This window comes from Papio anubis, chromosome 14, assembly GCF_008728515.1.
Source record: "Papio anubis isolate 15944 chromosome 14, Panubis1.0, whole genome shotgun sequence".
NCBI classification, from domain to species: Eukaryota; Metazoa; Chordata; class Mammalia; order Primates; family Cercopithecidae; genus Papio; species Papio anubis.
Genome location: NC_044989.1, coordinates 97511903 through 97525666, shown reverse-complemented (window position 1 = coordinate 97525666; position 13764 = coordinate 97511903). Strand labels below are relative to the sequence as shown.

Below are 13764 nucleotides of genomic sequence, written 5' to 3'. Positions count from 1 at the left end.
TCAGACCTTCCTGTCCCCCTTTGGCACAGGCACCAACCCCATGCCCATTCTTCCTCTCCTGGCCACCATATCGTGGGTATTGAGCAGGACAGGCAGGTATGACTGGACACTTTCTTTGCAGGCAGCAGGGAGAGAAAGCTTGAAAACCTCTACTTCCCATGCTGCGTTCCTGACTGAATGAAGAGCCAAATCACAGCCTCAAAATTCTATATTGGGTGAGGAAAGGCAAACCTTGCCAGCAATATTCTCCCACTGCAAGCTACCTTCAGATGCAGTGTTTGTGCTAAATGAATGAAATGAGATGTCAACAAGAGTCCCTACTAAAAAACAAACCACGAAACACCTCCAATTCCCATGGTGGGGTTTGATAGGCTCTCTGACAATCACTGAAGTCCCATCTGAAAAATGCATTTTGGTAGCTTTATGGGTTGACTTAAAGTCTTGAGATACTTATGTGGTTTTCTTAAACGTGTTGTTTCTAAAGATTGTGAAGGTGATTGTCAGAGAGCATCTCAAATCCCCCATGGGAACTGGAGGGGTTTAGATAAATCCAAACAGAGGGACGGTCTACAAAATCTCTGACACCCTTTCAAGAGTGTTAAGGTCATGAAAAAAGAGGAAAGGCTGAGGTACTGTCACAGATTAGAAGCCAAGAATAAGTGACAATTAAATGCAAAGTGGGGAAACTGGATCAGAAAAAGGATCCTGGAAGAGAAAAAAAACATTAAGCGGAAAAACAGGTGAAATTCAAATCGCGTGTGCACTTTATAGTGTTTACTGGCACTACTTGATTCATTTTGATCATTATACTACAGCCATCCAAGATGTTAACAAAGGAGGAAGCTGGGTAAAGGGTATTCGTGAATTCTGTACTATTTTGCAACTCTTAGGTAAGCCCAAAATTACTTCAAAAGTTAAAATGAAAATGTAATTGGGGAGATAATTGGATAATTATCTCACCTTAGAGTGATCAAGAAAGAGAAAAGAGACCTGGGAATCTCCTTTTCTAGCAGGAAAGGAAACAGTCATAAGACTGAGAGTATCAGTGACTAAAAAGGACAAACATGAACCCATGTTTCACATTTGTCCATCAGTCCAGCCCAGGACTCCCCTAGCATACTCTGGGCTACTGGAGCCTTTTTTATTGAGCCACTTTTGGAGGTGATTCTTCACCAGCCTAGTGTCCTAGCTTAAAATTACAAGAGGAATAATATCCATAAATTAAAAGGTTTTTTTTTCTTTCTTTCTGAAAATGCATTTCAAAGAGGAGAGTTTGGGAGTTTTGCTCATGTGGAGTATTTCCCCCGACAGAGGGGCTGAGATTGGTTGGGTTGGGGTGAATGTGAGCTGACTCCTGCTGTGTTCAGAACTGGATATACCGTGAGCTTTGGGAGAAGCAGTCCGATGGGGGGCTCTGAGGGTGGATACTCAGGCCGGGAAGGAGCACAGCCTCTCAGTAAGGATCAAGGCCCCAGAGCAAAACTGGACCACCCCAGCAGTGAACTGTGGTAAGTGTGGGCATGCTGCATAGCAGACATTCCCGACATTAATCTGGGAAGCCTGAGCTCTGCTTGTTGTTTGGTCACTTCCTGATGATCTTAGGCCACTCACTAAGAGGCTCTGTCTGGGCCTGTGTTCTCCTCTATAAAACAGGAACCTGGACTGGGCTGTGTGGTCCCCTATACTGTTCTTCAGCTACTTCTGGATGAAAAGGAAGGGACTGGAGGTCTTGAAAGGTGGAAGAGCCACGCTGGTAAGTACAGGGCTGGGATTCCAACCCAGGTAGTCAGCTCCAAAGCACACATCCTTAATCAGACGCCACACTGGCTCCCAAGGCCAATACAGCCCCAAGCCTGGATGATGGGTGGCACCCATAGGCTGCAGCCCTGGCTGACGCCCTGATGCCCCCTCACGAGAGCCCAAAAACTGGCTTTGGTGGGATATTGCACACTTGATATAGCATTATCCTTTCATTCTTATCTTGACGCTGAGAGGTGGACATTGTTATAGAGATAGAGATCTTAGATGGCTTGCTCAAGGTTACCTAGCTACAAGGTGATGAAACAGGGCTTTGACCCTAGTTTTCGTTCATGACTCCAAGGCCATATTCTTACTGATTGAGGGGAACAAGTATGATTTCAGATCCTCTCCTAGAATTCAGTTCTGAACAAAGCGATAACGCTCAGCAGGAGGCCACTCTGGAACTTAGACTGGCACGCTGCCACAGCTCCTCCTCAGGAGTCTTTGCTATTGCTTCCCCACCATGAATCCAGAAGAGGAATCCTGTGGCTTCATCTGCTTGCTGAAATTCAGACACAGAATAGTACGTTGACACACTTCTCTACTAACATAGTAATCTACCAAAACAGGATACACGTTTATGTGACAGCAATTGCTTTTCCTGAGCTGCACCCCATGCTGGTCTCACGTTCTTCCCTAAGTCCCACAGCCATCTGTTGAATGACTCAATCTTGAAATTTGTCAGGCATCAACAATAAATGTAGTGGCTTGTACAAAAGTCAACTTTTCCCCCCTTTGAAAATGAAGACACTACTCGACAACCACTTTATGTCACCTTCTGCACTCATGCAACAGGGACAGCAAGACTAGTTATAGTGCAGTGGACCTGTTCTGATAATCTGCAAGAGTATCTAAAAAAAGACGATTAAAAAAAAAAGACAGCTAAGCTTTAATATCTAACTTGTCATCTTAATATTATCATGGCGTATATTTAATATATGTAACTATTCATAGTTGGTATCCTTTTTACTGGTCAATACTAATCAAAATTATTTAAATACATACAAAGATATATTTATATACACACACATATATACACACTATATATATGGTATGTGTATACATACATATGCATAAGGGTATATATGTGTGTATGTACATATTATATAAAATATACATCCTATAAGAGTACCATCAGCAGTTAGAATTAAAAGGGTTTAGGAAGAGAAGTGGGAGGTAGAAAAAGAGCAGAAGAGAAATATGGTATTTACTTCATAATATCTTCCTCAATTCTGAACCTTCAAACAGCCACAAAGAATTATCGAGTACTGGACAGGAGCAGTGGCTCATGCCTATAATCCCAGCACTTCGGGAGGCCGAGGAAGATGGATTGTTTGAGCTTAGGAGTTCAAAAGCAGCCTGGGCAACATGCTGAAACTCTGTCTCTATAGAAGAATACAAAAATTAGCCGGGCATGGTGGCATGCACCTGTAGCCCCAACTACTTGGGAGGCTAAGGTGGAAGGATCACTCAAGCCTGGAAGGTGGAGGTTGCAGTGAGCCGAGAACACGCAACTGCACTCTAGCATGGGTGACAGGATGAGACTCTGTCTCAAAAAAAAAAAAAAAAAAAAAGAATTATTGAGTATCTACAGGACTTGGTAGTCCATAATATCTAGTCAGTTGTCATCTTTAAATACAGGATTTTTTTCTTAAATCTTTAACTTTCTCAACAGCAGCTACTTGACTGTCGAGAAAAGATATTGATTTCAAATCATCTACAAGATTTTATAATTCACTTTTCATGAGGCGCTTAAAGTCATTTGGGGTGGCACCAAATTAAGTTGTTATTCTACATTCATTTAGTAGGTATGTATTTTTTTAAATAAAGAAAAACGAGTCAGGTTTGCTACAGAGATGAGTTGTAAAGTCTCAGCCAAATTATTCGGCAGTATCCAAACACCTGGCCGCCACAAATGACTACTTTAATGTATTTCTAATGAGGGCTGGATTCAGACCAAGATGAAGACACTTAACCCATTAAGTACAATTTCTTCAAGTTTTCTTAAAAGATCACAAATTTGTAATATTAGCATGAAGGAATAAGCCAAATAACTTCATTTTTTTTTTTCATAACAGAGATGTTAGCTGCAGACCCAGAAAATACAGCAAGTTTTTTGGTTGGGCGTAGTGGCTCAGGTCTGTAATCCCAGCACTTTGGGAGACCGAGACAGGAGGATTGCTTGAGGCCAGGAGTTTGAGAACAGCCTGGGCAACACAGGGAGACCTCTATCTCTACAAAAAAATTTACAAATTATCTGGGTGTGGTAGTGCGAGCCTGTGATCCCAGCTACTTGAGAGGCTGGGGTGGGAGGATCTCTTAAGTCTGGGAGATCAAGACCAGTGAGCCATGGTCACACCACTGCACTCCAGCCTGGGTGACAGAGCAAGACCCTGTCCCAAAAACAACAGCAAAAAAACCACCCAGAAGACAACAACAAAAAGAAAATATAGCATTTTAAAAATAGTGAGCTCTGTGCTTTTAAAACTCCTCAACCGGAGCTGCCTAAATGAAGAATGGGCCCTTTACAAATCCCCGTCTCTGGAGGGTTTTAGGCTGAGGTTAGATTGGTCCTGGGATTCCTGCAGTGGTGAAAAAGCTCTGCCTCCAATGCTACGACAAGAGGACTGCCATGCACAATCATGAGTGGAGAAGAAAAGACAGAGTGAATGAAGGCTAAGAGTGGCATCTCACCTCTCACCAATTCAATTGTATAATGCAAACCTTGATGTACACAGCAAATTGGAATTGAGAACCCACAAGTCTAACTCCAGAGTAAACCATTTGTTAGGTTAACAATTGCTCAAAACATAAAACTACATATTTTCAGAGCTGAGGGAGACCTGGCTCTATACCTTCATTTGTATTTGTCAACAATAATTTATTGGGCACCTACTAAGTGCCAGACCCTGTGCCAGATCCTTTCCAGGCACAATTTCTTATTAGAATCTATGTGCCTTTTCTAATATTATCCCTATTTTGATGGAGGAACTTGAGACTCAGAATGTCCAGCAAATTGCCCAAGGGTCACAGGAAATGGCAGAGGCAGGATTTGAACCCACACTCCACATTCATTACCACGACAGAGCACCGCTCCCATTTCATAGATGACCTTGGGCAGGCTAGTTATGGACAGGTTCCAGCAGATTCCAGCCAGTAGACTTTCTAGTACCCCATGCGGCCTTTTGCTACACATCACAAAAGCAGCTGCAATGACTGTTGAGGCTGCTTGGCTGGCAGAAATGGAAGGAAAAAGAAAAGGAAGCAGCTGACTAAATGTTCCTTCCGACTGACCATGGAGCTGCGAGCTCTAAGTTGTCTGCCAGCTTCTGGCTGACCAACAGAGAGAAGCATGTCCACCATGAGAGAGCAGCAGCCACCACACAGCCCCTCTACACTCGTTCATCCTGACTCCAAGCAAGTCAACATACACAATGCAGTAGGATCTTCCCTGCACACCTTCTCAGTGCTTTAACTTGCCACCACAATCACACCCGCAGCTGCCTTTCTTCCTGATAGACAAGGTGCTTGCCCACGAGCACTTCATCAGTGATTAAACTCTGCTCAGACATGTTTTGACCACAGCTGCCCATGCAGCCCACGTGCAGTAAGACCTGCTGTGTGATCTGTGAGCCCCGACTTTTAGCAGCCAGGTAGGAGGCTTCCTGAGGGTCACTCAACAGTCCTTGGGTAGAAGCCACGGCAGGTGCAGACAACTGGACAGCTTCCGTGTTTAAGGATATCAGCACTTAACACAGGGAGGCAGGCGGACTAACTTGCACCTGCACCTCCAGAAGGCAATGGAAAGAAAATAATTTCACGGGGATGACAGCTTCCAGCCCTTGACCTGGTGCTAAAAACAGGGGCCAGGAAGTCCAGCACAGCCCTTTTCCCTGCTCCCCAACACAGCCCTGCCTACTCTCCAGTTCAGGACAATTCAGGCCAGAGTGTGACCCGAATTTGAGCTCTCAAATCCAAAGAGCTCCGAGAAACCTCAATCACAGCGCCAAAACCCTTCCATACCTGGGATGGAGGTGCAAGTCCTTCCTGGCCCTTCTCCCCGGAAAACCCAAATCAAGGACGAGGTCTCTCAGGTCTTCCCTTGCCCTAAACACACACGCACTCCTCACACACAACATACACACTTGCTGACCCCACACCCGTGCACACCTCATACCGCACACACATGAACACTCACTTGCTCACCCCAGCAGGCTAGCTGGCCCCCACAAGGGACACCTACCAAGTCGCACACCTGCACACCTGCCCCCAAGTGTATAGCCACTTGCTCCCCCATCCCCGCCTGCCAGCCCCCTCTACACCTGCCCCAGCGCACACGCACTGGCTCGCCCTCCACCCCGCCCCGCCGCCTGGCCCCCACCCTCCTGCTCCCCGCTCTCCTGCCCCACGCGCCCCGCGCCCCGCACCCCACGCCCCACCGCCCCACCGCCCCACCGCCCCACCGCCCCACCGCCCTCCGCACTCACCGGCGCCGGCGCCCGCCGTCCCGCGCCGCCCCGCGGCCTGGGGCCCCGCCGCCCCGCTCCGGCCCGCGGCTCCTGGGCTGGCCCGACCCCGCAGCCGCCGCTTCCCGTCACGTGGGGCGGCCGCCAGGCGCTGGCGGAGGGCGGGAGCGCAGCCGTCCCCGCGCCGCCCGCCGGCCCGCGGTCCCTGCCGCCTGGCTCCGAGCACAGGCCGAGACGGGCCCTGCTCGGGGCCTCTTCGTCCCCCTCCGTGTACCGGGGCCACGACACGGCCCGCCTCGCGGGGCGGCCGGCGGGCGGAAGGTGTTCATTCGGGGGGCGCTGAGGCCGCCGGCCCCGGGCGAGAGCGCGGTCCGCGCCAGCTGTGCGAGCCTTGGGGCTGAGGTCTCTTCTCCGCCCCCGCCGCCGCGGGGAGCGTCAGGGAAGCCGGGCTTTGCCTGGCTGGCTCGCCTCCCAGTTTCTGTCACCTACACAGGAGGAGGGCGCTCGGGAAATACCTGCCGAATGAACGAATGAATGAATCCTGGGAAATGCCTGGGCCCGCGGCCACCTGACCAGGCGGGCTGGAGGTTCGGACGTACCGCCGGTGCCCCACCAAGAGCCGAAGGCACTGTTGGGATGCGCAGTCCTCGCAGGAGGCCCGCAGCGCCCCAGGGCCCTAGGGACTGACTGGGACCCCTGACTGGCAGAGTCCACCTGCTTGATAACTTATTTGAGAAGGGAGGCCTGGGACTATCTTACTCTTTTTAGGAAAACCCAACTGCGGCTATTCCTTTGGTTCAGGCCGCAGTGAAGAATTGTAGGTTACTATGAATCCATGAACCTCTCTTCAATATACAAAGTCCAATTTCATGATGAAAGAACTGGAAACCTCCCTCCAGAGTTGTCAGTACTCAATTATTAGCATATAAAAAGTCAAATTTTCCCAGTGATTTTCAGACTTTAGGACCTGCTAGTGACCTGTGGCCTCAGCTTTCTTACAGCCACTCTGAGTATTGTAAAACAGAGGTATTATCCCAAGTCTGAAGGCAGATACCAGATTGTACTCCATGGTCTTCTGTTTCAAAGGGATAAAAAAAGGAAAAAAAAGAAAAAGAAAGTGGCCAAAAAAACCCCAGCAATCTTCTGTGACTTGTCCTCCATCCCTACCTTAGTGTGACTCATGGCAACATAAATGCCCCGTGCCCAGTGGGGCCTCAGCTCTGACCCAGTGGAACCAGTGTCACCGGCTCAGCCTCCAAGTAGGGGACTAGCTTCCCAGGAGTGTAAAGCTGTGGCCAGCAATTGAGCTTCAAGGGCAGGCAGCAGTGAATGGACCTTCAAGTCTAAGGTGGCCAACAGCTAGTGGAGCCAGGGATTGGGAAGGTACAAGAGCAAATCCAGTCTCCTCATTTTACCCAGGCTCAAAGAGACTATGTGACTTGTCATCAACTAATCACTGGCTCAGGTGGGCCTAGAATTCACCCTTGTGCTTTAGCATTTTAGTCCTCTACCAGATCACATTACACAGAGCTGCACAAGACTGGTTACAGAGATGATATCTACTGACTGCCAGACAGTGACTTCAGAAACTGCTAGTGACTGAGCAATGAAGTAGATGCTACTAATTTACCATTTTACAAATGCGCTGATTGAGGCAAAGAAAGGTGAATGACTTCCTGTGTTAATTCACTTAGGAAAATATAAATAAAAAAAATTTTAAAAGGTGACTTGTCTCAAACCTCATGCTAGTAAGAAAAAGCAACAGTAAGAATCCAGAATTTAGCAACAGTGATTCTTTTTATATAGTTTTGAATGAACAGTTTATGAACAATCTTTGTGTTCTACTTTAGATGATCCAGGAGTGAAAATGTATAACAAGAAATAATTCAGACATATTTATTTTATGAAAGGATTTATCACAGGATTCTTATAATGGCAAGCTCCATATTATTCCATCTAGAAACATCAGTTCCTTCTGAAACTTGAAAAGTCTGTGTCACAAATGACAGGCACCTTCATGTAAATGCCTGTACCATAAATGTGCAAATATGTGCATAGGCCAAATTCCTTGTTTCTATTGGTTACATTTAAGAATATCAATCATACGGCTTTCAAAACAATTATTAACTTCACTTTTAATATTTATTAGATATTCCTTGGGCCCATACCAAGCGTTATTTTACAAAATGTGAAAAAGATGTGCTCCGATGAGAACGATTATTGAAGACTGAGTTGCATCGATATAACGGAATATTTTCATAGTTGCTGTCTACTCTCAAAACTTAGGATCCTTATACTTACACATACTTTGTGCTCCTCACTTTCTCACTGGGTATACACCTGGGAGGGCAAGGATTGTGTCTATGCTCTCTGCTGTACCTTTCTGCATGTAGAAAACACTCAACCAATTTTTAAAAAATTCTTGAAGCTCAATATTGAAATATTGACTAACCAGATGACTTTTTTTTTTTTTTTTTTGCTCAGGCTGGAGTGCAGTGGTACAATCTTCTCAGCTCACTGCAACCTCTACCTCCCGGGTTCAAGCAATTCTCCTGCCTCAGCCTCCAAAGTATCTGCAACTACAGGCACGCACCATCACGCAGGGCTAATTTTTGTATTTTTAGTAGAAACAGGGTTTTACCATATTGAACAGGCTGGTCTTGAACTCCTGACCTCAAGTGATCCACCCACCTCGGCTTCCCCAGGTGCTGGGATTACAGGCATGAGCAACCACATCCGGCCTAGATTAACTTTAAAAGAGGCTTTTAATACTAAGATTCCATTATTCTAATATATAAGCTTTTTTAAAAATTTTTTTTTGAGACAGAGTCTCGCTCTTCAAGAGCACACGTGTAGGATAGTTGGTGTCATTTTAGAAGATAAGCAAAGAAAGGTTACATTTTCGATTTTTTTTAAAGCAACAGCTTACTATGTGCCATGTTTTAAGAGCTTTTACATGTAATAGCTCATTTAATCATATATACACACACATCCATATACTTGTAATCTAGCTTCACTAAAATAAACTTTTTTGAACTATTATTCACTCAACTATTTCTTGAGCAGCTCCTGTGTGCCAGGTACTATGCCAGAGGCTTCAGCAGATACTGAAATGAGGAAGACAGTCTCTACCCTCAAAGTTTAATGTGCAGTGGTTTATAAGGTAGAGTTGCTAGCCAGCAGTATCAACATCACCTCTGAACTTGTTAGAAATGCAAATTCTGGTGTCCCCATCCCAAACCTCCTAAATCAGAAACTTGGGTTAGGACCCAGCAAACTATTTTTACAACCCTTCCAGAGGATTCTAACGGGCACACAATTTTGAGGACCACTGGATTAGTGTGATATGTGGAAGAAAAACCCACCTAACCAGATCATAAGGGAAAAAATAATGTGCTCTAGAAGTTTGATAGTGGGGCTCAGTTAGGAAGTATCTGAGGATGGGGAAAGGTTCATTCATCTGTATTCATTCAGTGTACACTTACTGTTCTTGTGCTGTGTGGCAGGCACTAAGAAGCCAACGATGAAAGGTAACATGAGATGAGTGCTGTCATCATCTGAATGTGTACCTCCAAAATTTCTATGTTGAAACCTAATGCTCAAGGTGATGGTATTTGGAAGTGGGGTCTTTAGGAGGTAATTCTGTCACAAGTGTGGAAACTTCCTGAATTATTGCCCTTATAAAAGAAGCCTGAGAGCCTGTTGCCCCATCCACCATGTGAGGACACAGCGAGAAGGTGCCATTTATGAATGGGTCTTCACTACACCCAATCTGCCAGCACCTTGCTCTTGGACTTCCCAGCCTCCAGAATTGAGAAATGCATTCTGTTGTTTATAAACTACTCAGTATATGGTATTTTGTTGTAACAACTTGAAATGACTAAGACAATGGATTTAAAAGCAAGCCAGTAGTTTAACTGCTCTAAATAGCTAACAACATAGGTCCAAAATGTGAAATATTGCTTAAACTGTTACCTTCACATTGAAGCTCCTTTATGCTCGTGTGTATGTATATACTTTATATATACACATATATATATATTTTTTGTTTTTTAGGAGTCATGCTCTGTCCCCTAGACTGGAGTGCAGTGGTGCAATCTCAGTTCACTGCAACCCCTACCTGCTGGGTTCAAGCAATTCTCCTGCCTTAGCCTCCCGAGTAGCTGGGATTACAGGCACTCAAAACCATGCCCAGCTAACTTTTGTTTTTTTTAGTGGAGATGGGGTTTTACCATGTTGGCCGGTCTGGTCTTAAACTCCTGACCTCAAGTGATCCACCCGCCTCAGCCTCCCAAAGGGCTGGGATTACAAGCGTGACCCACTGCGCCCGGCCTGCTCAAGTGTATTTTTGACACAATATTTTGATGAAATATTTATAACATATCTTAACTATTACATTATCAACAAGAACCAACACCAGAGTCCTCAGTATATATTTTGTTCATCATGCATTCATTCCACAAACATTTATTGAGCACCTACTAAGTACAAGCACTGTGCAGGCTAATGACTAAGTGAGGGATTCGAAGGCAATGTATGGACCCTGTCCCAGAGGAATGCACAATCTAGTGAGGTGACAATGCCAGGCATGGCAGTGTTTGTTGATTCCCCACAGCTTTGTTCTTGTCAACTATAGTCACCAAATAAAAATGTGAATAAAACCTCAGGATCTTTGAGTGAAGCAAAAATCCTTATAGTTACCTTAAAATGTTGAGTGCCTTATGGTTACAGATGACAATGTAGCGGGAGTAACCTTAGGCCTATAAACTCAAATGTGTAACAAAGATAATTTTTTTTTTCTGTAACTGAAACCTATTTCTATTTGAAGCCTCCATTTACCTGCAGTGACAATAATCTTATCAAACGGGAGGCCCTCCTCCTTTCTTTCAAGTTGAAACCTCCATTTATCTGCAGTGGGCCTCCTCCTTTCAGTTTGAAACCTCCATTTATCTGCAGTGACAATCTTATCAACACAAGGCCCGCCCCTTTCTCCAGGGCTTTGTCAAGACTGGGGAGACTACCCGAAGTGCCAAGATGAGAAGAGAGAGACCTTAGGTCCTTGTGTCACTGGTCCCCACAGAAGTTCTGAGATGTTCTTTGTCCACCATAGTGTTTGGTTTTCAGTCTTTTGGTTTCAGGCTTGAGGGCTGGAGATGTCTGTGGCTTCAATTCTCATGTGGTATGGCAGAAATCTCTGCGTGGCGGCCCTTCTGCCTGGACATATTTGAAGCATCACCTCAGAACTTGTTAGAAATGCAAATTATAAGGCCTCCCCATCAACCTCCTAAATCAGAAAGTCAGCAGACTGCAAATTCTCCAATGTTCCATGCTACAAAGGTTCCGCCCAGGAAGGATTGGGCAGGCATCACCATCCTCTCCTCCTTCCCTTGGAGGAGAGAGGGTAAGTGAATCTCATTCTAGTCCCTCCTCTCTTAATCTCGATTTTTTTTCCTCAGATGACAACCCTTCCATCTCAAGAGTTCTGCTTCAGAGGCACCTAGAACAGTATTAATATAGTTAGTTTTAAGCAAGGAAGTACTCTTAGTTTTAAACTGGGAAGTACTGGAAGAATAAAAAGACATCTTACCTGCCACAAAACATTTTTGCAGATGAATTAAGGCTTCAGGGTAGGCGATGGGTTCAGAAAACCGCAGAGAGAAAAAGCACAGCAAGAACCTGTAACCACTTTTTCAGACTGTTAAACTCAAGGTTCTTCCTTCTTACACCATCATCCTGCCACTTCTTTCCTTCGATGACAATCAATAGGATACAAGACGTCTCCAAGGAGAGCCCCCAGAAGAGGCATTTTACACCCTTGAGCTCCAATCCTCACAACATTGCGAGATGGCTTGTAATTTCCATCTCAGAGGGGAGGACGCTACAGCTAGAGTGTATGTCCTAGGTAAGCAAAGAAGCCAAGGTTATAACACAACTCTGAGCCACTCCAAAGCCTGCCCTTTCCTCTAAACTGCCTTCTATGACCAATAACTTTGTAAAAACCAGCTGCCAGTTCTTAAACACTTACTCTGTGTCAAGTGTGTTTACAATCTCTACAATAATCTCCACTCCTTTGATCATCTTTCACAAAAAGTGCTAAGACAGCATTTTCCTGATGAGGGGACTGAAGCTGAGAAACTGAGTAACTCACCCAAGGTTTTGGTGCAACAGAGTAAAACTTGAAATGAGGTCAGGTTTCTAGCCCCAGATTCTCCCAAGGTAGCTGCTTTTGATACTAAAACAATGTGCCTCCTGGTGAAGGAAATGGGGATAATACTAATCACACTTATTTCACTATTGTAATGAAAATCAAATAAGATTTGAGATGTGGAATATGATGATGTTAATACCATGACGCTAATACATTTAACTCCAATTTAAGACAGATGCCTGCCTCAGCTCAGATTTAAGACTGTTCAATTTTGGGCAAGTCTGATCAGCTTTCTTGGCACCAACCTGAAAGAACTAGACTGAGCAACTTTTAAGTTTCCTCCCAGCTCTGAAATTCAGTTTTTAGACATAAAGTATTACATACATAAATAAGAAAAATTGGGAAACACTTCTCAGCTTTCTCTTTTTGAGGATCTCACTTCTAGTACTCTTTTGAGGTTTATCTTTTGGCATCCTCAGAGTTCTTCATATTTTTGTAGACAATGCAATAATTTCCAATAAAATGACACATCACAGAGGATGCATACAATAAATATTCAAAACATATCTGTAAGTTTTATTTTTTCAGACATGGTACCATTCTGTCGCCCAGGCTGAAGTACAGTGTGGTCATCCTATCTAACTGCAGGCTGGAATTGCTGGGCGCCTGTGATCCTACCACCTCAACCTCCCAAGTAGCTAGTACCGCAGAGACACCACCATGCCTGGCTAATTTTTTTTTTTTTTTTTTTTTTTTGTAGATACAGGGTCTTACTATGTGGCCCAGGCTAGCCTAGAACTCCTGGCCTCAAGCAATCCTCCCATCTGAGCCTCCCGAAACGCTGGGATTACAGGCATAAGCCACCACACCCGACAAGTTTAAGTTTTAAATGTGCAAAATATTTAGGGATATGTATCGCTCCCATGAATGATAAAAGAGAAGCAGAAAATATTTCTTAGTAAGTGAATTACTGGGAATTAGACTATAATTGATACCTACAGTAATTTAAAAACTTCACTATAGCTATTAATACATGCAGAAAAAATGTAGTTGGATTTCATGCTTACTACTTCCTCACTCTTGAGTAAATTATCCTTTCTATGCATCAGCTTCCTCATCTGAAAAATAGGCATTCTGGTAATACACACCTCATTAGGCTGTTCTGAGGAATGTGATAATACACGTAAAACGCAGTCCCTGGCACACTGTAAATGTCTAACAAACGTTTGGCGGTTATTACTGGCGTTGCCCAGCCGGTTATTATTTTTTACATGTGAGCAGGTTAATTCAGAGCATTACTTCAAAACAAATACTTGAATACCTATTTGTCCAAGGAGCCTGGGTTACAGG

At 44.7% G+C, this 13764-nt stretch overlaps 1 protein-coding gene and 1 long non-coding RNA gene across 4 annotated transcripts in view; both read right to left on the bottom strand.

Annotated features, from left to right (window-relative positions):
* Positions 1 to 6811, bottom strand: part of TGFBRAP1 (transforming growth factor beta receptor associated protein 1) — a 78059-nt gene extending 71248 nt beyond the window's left edge. The window contains exon 1 of one of the 2 annotated variants that reach the window (XM_031655405.1): positions 6288 to 6811. The gene's annotated coding sequence lies outside the window, so the exon portion shown is untranslated. The remainder of the gene's footprint in view (positions 1 to 6287) is intronic. The other variant, XM_031655404.1, reaches the window with a different exon arrangement.
* A 3886-nt stretch (positions 6812 to 10697) lies between these two features.
* Positions 10698 to 12769, bottom strand: LOC103877192. 2 transcript variants are annotated; one of them, XR_001894389.3, is made up of 3 exons: positions 12415 to 12769; positions 11854 to 12164; positions 10698 to 11763 (listed from the first exon to the last, which is right to left on the bottom strand). It is a non-coding gene; the product is annotated as an uncharacterized LOC103877192 (long non-coding RNA). The 2 variants fall into 2 exon arrangements; XR_004178356.1 differs by having other exon boundaries at positions 11854 to 12769.
* Positions 12770 to 13764: the final 995 nt, after the last annotated feature.